Raw genomic sequence first — 7,915 nt, 5'->3', positions numbered from 1 at the left:
AAATTTTGAATTCTGAAAGTGCCCATGCTGGAGAAAGAACGTGTAAAATAGTTCACATCGCTCTTGGATATCAAAATCCCAACTAAATCATCAATCTTGTAACAAAATGAGGTCCAGCTTGGGTACTTACCCCCTTAACCCCCCCTTCCACCAGCAGCACCACCACCACCGCAGAAAAGAAGGAAACTGCTTTATAAAATATTAACAATAATGGGTCATGACAACAAAAATGAATAATGAATCACAACGTCTTTATCCATACAATATTTCTATTTTTTGCAACAATTACTGAATGGTGTAACAAAACTGATAAAAACATGTAAATAAAGAATCTAGAGTGTCTGAACTTAATTTGATGGACTAAGTTTATAAGAGTATAAATCATGAACCGTTTTAATCCGTAACAAAACAAAACAAGCCCCTGTTCCTCAAGAAACCCGATCTCCGGACCGCCTTTTCTCGCTTAAACTCAACCATGTAGACGGTCACAGACTCACAGAGTTATAGGGTGTTTGGAAATTCTGGCGAAGATTATTAACCCTTTTTAGTACCTTGACCTTTGCTCAGACCACATACAGTCTAGTGATGTTTGAGGTTTAAAGTCCACAGGTTATTTTTGTCGCTTGTTAAAGACTAGTTGACCCACTTTGACATTGATTCAACAATTCGAGTGACAGGTATTTCAACAACAGTTTTCTCTTACCATGGTAACAACCTCATGTGACATGCCTGCAATATAGCTGCCGAAATGGGCAGGTCGTCTGGTCTTCTTCCCCGGGCCTGCTGACTTTAGATAAAGGTGCACCTTCTCGTCAAATTAATAGTTCTCGTTTTACATGACCAGAAATACACGAAATCATAGGATTCTCTTCAATAACCGAGTCATAAAGTTAAGTCTGTACTAGACTGTTCACTAGTACTGAACTAAAATTTACTGTATTCTTTAATTGTTGATTTTAATCATATAAGAGTTTTAAGAAGCAAATTGTTGTAGACAAAAAATAGCAGAAATTGACATAAAATATGCTTTTATGATTAATTTCAAAATAATGATTAATTTAATTCGAGAAGAATGGCGACACCATTAACACATTTCATTGAAAACGAGACAAACGTCTTTATTCTTCAACACTTGGGTTCCCGGGTGGACTTTATTACGTAAGATAAGAATGTGTACACAAAAAGGCCCAACCTGTTAAGAGGACAAATCAACTTCATGGGTAGTTTTTTTCCTTATCAAGTATTTTGACAGCTTTAAGTATCGAACGGATGGGCATGGATTGTTATATTTAATGCGTACTTGAATATCCTAACGTCGATTTTAAATTTAAGAATGAATATTTCGTGAAGTAAACTTGTAATCCAAGACACTTCGGTAGATTAGCCATGCCAAACCACCCCTTTAGCAAAATGGGTCACTCCCAAGAGAGTCCAGCCGCATACGCAGCCAATAATTCCTAAAGCTCACATCGAGCGGTCTCCTTTGAGATCCATGTTCCGAAAACGACAAGACAGCTAGATTTTCAGGTAGGTATAGCTTTTTTGTTTGATATCTTACAAATTACTCACCATAAGTTTACATTCTTTAACCCTATCTATGTCCAGACCGGGTGTTATTGGCATTACTGAGGCTGGGGGTGGGGTGAGGCGGGGGGACTCTTTCGGCCGAATAATTTCAACACTACTTGATGTACACGCACCTAATTATCTAGAGGAAACGATGGGCTCGTGAGTCGTAATGTTTTATTTTTTCCAAACGTTTACGTAGTATTATGTAATTAAGATGTCTAATGTCCGTCATCTTTGATTGGCAATCTGGTGTTCTTTAAATCACGTTCGTTTTAACATTTAATACCAAAATCTACTGGAAAAATAATAAATACAGTCACATAAGTGCTTTTCGTCAAAATATATAATGCAGTCAACTCCACTGCCGTAAGGTTGCCCAGAGTTACCCCCAGCAAAGATCTCATTTAAATATGATAATAAGCTACTGTAATATTGAAATGAACCCAGTGCAGCCTAGGCCTTTGTTAATATGCAGGAGTTTGGCTGATAATTGCCGGACCTTCCCCGCCCTCTGTCCCGCCCCTGTTTTGAATTTGAATGGCGCGCAAATTTCTTCCTGGCGAGATAATTGGTGCACCCTGCCATATGCCGACAGTAAAACTAGATGATAGGTATTGTATTCAAGGGGCTTTAAAAGTTACTTTCCCTAGAAATTCTTTAGGAGTATCAAGACGTGTAGGGCTGTAGGGTGAGAGAAAAAAATATGTACTATGTGATATTTAAGACATCAGTTACTGAGCCAAAATCTTTTACTAAAGTGAGTTGGATTACCTGCACGTAAAAAGCTTGCATTTGAAGTACTACATGTAATACACATTCATATAACAAAGAGAGTTCCCTGTAAAACGTTTGCCACTTGTGTATACAACACAAGATTGTGATTATTTCTCCCCCACCACCCTCTCTGACTTTTACGATTTTGTGTTTTCTTTCGTTTTGGCTGAACCATTGACGATCCAAAATTCTTTGATGAGTTTAATAGGATTTTATCTCAAACAAGTGTAGAAATTAGAAAGGAATACGGAACAGAAAGAAACAACATGCCGACACCAGCCGGAATGGAACCCGGGGCGACAGATTACAAATCCAACGTGAAAACCACAACACCAAAAGTTCTGCTGTTTGCATAGTCAGTTTGGCAGCGCTTGAACCCCACTGTTACACTACTCCCCTAGCCTCTACCAGGCTCCACGGGTCGGTGGTCTAATTGGAGAAATTGGAGAAATAGAGTCTATAGAGTATAGTACGCTATGGGCCGGAAGAAAACGTTTCCGTCGGTGAGGAATCGTATTTTAACTTCCCAAGCGTACTATAGTATAGACTCTATTTGTCCGATTTCTACAATTAAACCACCGATCCGCGGAGCCTAGTAGAGGCATTACTCCCCCTTTTCTTTTCAAGATTTGTCCTCGAATCTCCGAGATCGGTATCCTTGTGTAAACTTATACTCAAACCTCACAGTGTGGCATATCCGCTAGCCTGTTACTCACTGTGTGACGCATGTAGCCTGTTACGTATACAGGGTCGGCATGGGAACTAATGTAGAAATTACAGGGGAGAGTAGGAACAGAAAGAAACAACATGCCGACACCCGGAATAGAACCCGGGCCGCAGATTATAAATCCAACGTGCAAACCACAACACCAAAAGCTCAGAGCTGTTGGCGTGGTCAGTTTGGCAGCGCTTGAGCCCCACTGTTACACAAGTTTTACTCAATGTCTTTAAAGTCAAAGTCTAACAACCAGAGCCATTGGTGCTTATGTTTTTACATAATGTACTAGTCTGCAGTGTGCACCGGCTTGGGTTCTTTGTTTAGAGGTAGCAAGGAGGTATAATCTCCTTGGAAAATGTTAGTTCCAATGCATTTTTTTAAATGCTTGTCTTTGAAAATTCATTCAAATATGGACCTGTATAAACCTTCCATTGAATTATGATCATTTTGTGTGTGTGTGTTTATCAGTAAAAACCTTTTAGTCAATATCTCACTGAAAACAAGAAAGCTAAAGCTGACCTTGTAGTATAAACAACTTAGACACACACTGCATAACAAAAGACTACTAAACACTAGAAAGGCCGACATTTGCTTAAGAGCAAATACAGCATATTTCAGCCATACCCCTTCCCACGCAACATTGGACTGTTCCAAATCACCCCTGCGCAAAAATGGAACATCCTCTTAACAGTACATTATCCCCCAAAGTGGACTGGTATTGTGAATTGATTCCAGGTAAAAACAGAGCTTGCTTCTATTTTTCAGAAAATGACAATAATCACACCTTCCATTCAGAAAATTTTCATCATGACTGAAAATTGTTGAATGACTTCATGTAATGTCATTAACAATTTTCAGTACGATAACTAGGTGTAAGTTTAAAAAAGTATAAGCTCCTTGTGATGTGGGTACATTTATTATTGCAGTGAACTTTTTTTATTCAAGTAGGGCATACGATTTAATAATTATCAAGCAGGTGCAGGTACTGTAGGAGCGTTTGTTTTCTTCAAGCTGTAAAACTGTTAAACTGTTTTACTTTGTATGCAATGAGCCATCGAGCCTATTCTTATTTTAGTTTAACAACTTCCTGCCAGACCCGGAAGATACGATTGAACCTTGTTCGAGGATTTATTTTCGTCTGTCTGGTCAGTCTGTTCATACCCTGGCGCTGAGAGTGTTTTATTGGGCTGAAACTCTGGCAGTTTAAAGTTACTTACAATTTAAATGTTCAAAGTTTATGTCAAACAACAACAGCACTAGGAAATGTGGCCACTATAGACAGGTGGTCACTATAGAGAAAATGCTGATACGTTAAACATACGTTAAACATGATTTCAGTACACTGATCATTAATCATATAAACATTGCACAGGTAAGCCAATTGTTTAGATGTACAATTAAGTTCAAATAATTCTGAAGAGAAATATTGATGAGAAAATAATCATTCTCGCCACTGTCTAACTTATAATTACGTATCAAAACTAAACGATTTTCTAACTAACGCACCTTCATCAAAGGACCGCCGGCTATCAATCAAACACGGCTGTTGATTAGACTTAGAGTTTCAAACAGTCATGTGCTGTGTGCCAGTTGACAGCGAACTTCATGCTACGTGATGTTTTACATTGCTTGGACCTTCTTTCCTACAGCGGTGCTTCTACAAAGTATTTAGACTGTAACACTGAGTCCCACATGTTTTATAGAATAGAATTTGACGCAGAACAGCGTTTTTTGCTGGGTATTTTTCTTGAAACATGTCCGTGGGAATATCAGCGAGGCGGCGACGTAGGCATATCAGACCGTCAACAAAAGTCGCACGGCGGCTAACGGCGCAGCGAAGATACTAGCGCTATAAATAAGCGCTTCAACTAAGGATGGCAACCCGTACAATATTTTTGTATACTGTTGAGCTAAGTAAAGTTTGTTGTTTATGAGGTTTTAGTTGTCTTTGAAGCTTTGACCCGAAATATTTTAAAGTCAAACTGCTGAAGAGAAGTAAGTGACTGCTACGATTATCGTAGATATGGCCCTAGAAAAACTGATGAAAGAAGCCTTCTCAATAGTCTAAAAAGAAAGAGCTTCCGGGGGGGCTTCGCCCACCTGGGTCCCCCCCACAGTGGCCCTGCCCCTGGACCCCGCCAGGGACATTCGGCGGCCCCCGGACCCCTGTCCGACGCTTTGAAAAAATCCTGGCGAGAAGTCTGTACGGCCTGAGTCTTCAAGTTAACGTATTGTGTGGTCCCGCTTATGAATATTAATTAGCCTTCGCTTTCCTCTTCGCTGATTGGCTGAACCATTAATTGAATTAACTCTTCCTGCCGGCTAGACGCAGGTGCAAATGTCGGCTCTGTGGGGTGAACGTCCGAAAGGTCATGGCATGGAGAACGAAAGAAAACCAATTTCCCCTAAAAAAAAGTGCTGTAATTAAGCCTTTTACAGTACTTTATGCCAAAAATTTTACTTGGATCATTTTACCAACTATCTTATGCCTATCTATACCAAATGTTACTCATACCAGGGTACAGGGGTGCAAAATATACCGTTATAAGACCGTCAACAACAGTCGCACGGAGCTAACAGCACAGCGAAAATACCATCGCTAGCGTTTCAACTTCGGATAACAAGTTATAAGTACTGTTGAACTCAGTAACGTTAAAGTTTGTTTTTAGTTGCCTTTGACGGTTTGACCTGAAATAGTGTTACGCTAAACTCCTGAAGAGAAGTTAAGTGACTGCTGCGATTATCATAGATATGCCCCTAAGAACTGATACAATATAAAGCCTTCTGAATAGTCTAAAATGCGAGAGCCTTAGGCGGGCTTCGCTCCCCCTGGCGGGAACACTGCTATATGCGGGATCATGAGGCCCCGCTTATGAATATTAATTAGCCTTTGGCCTCCTCTTCGCTGATTGGCTAGGTCTTTGATTCAATTAACTCTCCGGCTGACGCGCACAGGTGTGGCTCTGTGCGGGGTCACGGAAGGTCACGTCGGGAGGCCAAAAGAAAACAAATTTCCCCTCAGAAAAGTGCCAAAATTAATCATTTTAAAGTTGTTTATGTCAAAAATTTTACTTGAATCTTGTTACCAAGTATCTAATGCCTATCTATACCAAATTTCAGGTCATTTAATTGTAATACCAGGGTACAGGAGCCAAAAGTGTCCTTTTTTGGTCAAAAATTGGCCAAAAATCGCAAAAATAAGCATTTTGTTGCACTGTACACCAAAAGTGTTATTGAATTTATATGAAGGGATTATCAAGGCACATCTGTGTCAAATTTCAGCTCATTCGGTTGCAATACCAGGGTACAGGAGCCAAAAGTGTCCTTTTTTGGTCAAAAATTGGTCAAAAAATCGCAAAAATAAGCATTTTGTTGTACTGTACACCAAAAGTGTTATTGAATTTATATGGGGGCATTATCAAGGCACATCTCTGTCAAATTTCAGCTCATTTGGTTGTAATACCAGGGTACAGGGGCCAAAAGTGGCCTTTTTTGGTCAAAAATTGGTCAAAAAATCGCAAAAAAAAGCATTTTGTTGTACTGTACACCAAAAATGTTATCGAATTTATATGGGGGCATTATCAAGGCACATCTCTGTCAAATTTCAGCTCATTTGGTTGTAATACCAGGGTACAGGGGCCAAAATATACAGTTTTGGTCTAAAATTGACCAAAAAATCTCAATAAAATCATTTTAGAGGCAGATATGAAAAAACTGAGAAAAAAGCATCTAGGTATTGGCCCATTCTACCCCTGTGCCAAATTTCAGGTCATTCGGTCCAGGAACGGCGGAGATGAATCACTTTGAAGATTTGACAGGAGAAAGAAAGAAAGAAAGAAAGAAACATTACGAATACAATATATTTCACCATACTATGTATGGCTGAAATATAAAAAGACTTGTAATCATTAGACCTTTTGTTTTGTGGCAAGTGCAAATAACAGATAATTACATCTCATAGGGGTGCGAAGGACATTATTCATTAGCCACTTGGCTTGATTGACAGCAAGATTTTCTCTTGAAGGGAAATATTTGTAATCTAAACTTTAAAACGTTCTGAGGACCCCTAGCAATCTCTAAGAAAGATTAGATTTGAAGTAGAATGATTTGTAATGACCTGTACTACACAAAGCTGTGTTGCACATTTTACTTATCATTAGCTGTCTTATGCTATAAGGCAAGAAAGACAGGGACACCCCAAAACTATGTTACTGGAAAAGAAAAAAAAAATTTTTACTAAAACAGGAATAATATCTTTAATGTTGCTAAACAGTTCCCAAACGGGAGTAGTTCAAAGTATGTACCCTCAAAAAATCATACGTTTCTAATGCTGGGAATGGGTCCTCGATTTGCCTTTTTTGTGAAAAAAATATACATTATATTATATATGAAATTATAAAAATGTATGACAATTACCATCATAAAATTATCATTTTTACAACCATAATGCTCTGTTTTACATCTCTGCCGAGTTTGAACCGTTTTTTACAATCTATGGCTTAGTTATGGCAGTTTTCAGACAAGGTCTTGAAAATCACTGTACAGACCCTCTGGGCAACCTTACGGCTGCTGAGAAGTCAAGTTACTAAATTAAAGTGCAAATTACATGATTATATATTACAGTCTCGCTATGTTCCGCTATCTTAGATTTTGACCAATGACGTAATCCAAATAGAATAAATTTTAAATATTAATCCATGAAAGTTACATAACATTGTATAGATTGCTAATGATATATAGCAACACGTATCGTTCAGCATTAAAACCTTGAAAACTCATTGTTTAAACCAAAATTATAAATGTTTGTGAAACATGCCTGCCACATACCCGTTGCCATGACAACACAAAAATAAC

General features: G+C 38.7%; 1 protein-coding gene across 1 annotated transcript in view; it reads left to right on the top strand.

Moving 5' to 3' along the window:
• The first annotated feature begins 1,431 nt into the window (after nucleotides 1-1,431).
• Nucleotides 1,432-7,915, top strand: part of LOC118425823 (medium-chain acyl-CoA ligase ACSF2, mitochondrial-like) — a 28,484-nt gene continuing 22,000 nt past the window's right edge. Inside the window, exon 1 of the mRNA XM_035834923.1 lies at nucleotides 1,432-1,527. The gene's annotated coding sequence lies outside the window, so the exon portion shown is untranslated. The remainder of the gene's footprint in view (nucleotides 1,528-7,915) is intronic.

Source organism: Branchiostoma floridae, chromosome 11 (genome assembly GCF_000003815.2).
Source record: "Branchiostoma floridae strain S238N-H82 chromosome 11, Bfl_VNyyK, whole genome shotgun sequence".
In the NCBI taxonomy this organism is placed as follows: Eukaryota; Metazoa; Chordata; class Leptocardii; order Amphioxiformes; family Branchiostomatidae; genus Branchiostoma; species Branchiostoma floridae.
This window is presented reverse-complemented; position numbering and strand designations above follow the sequence as displayed.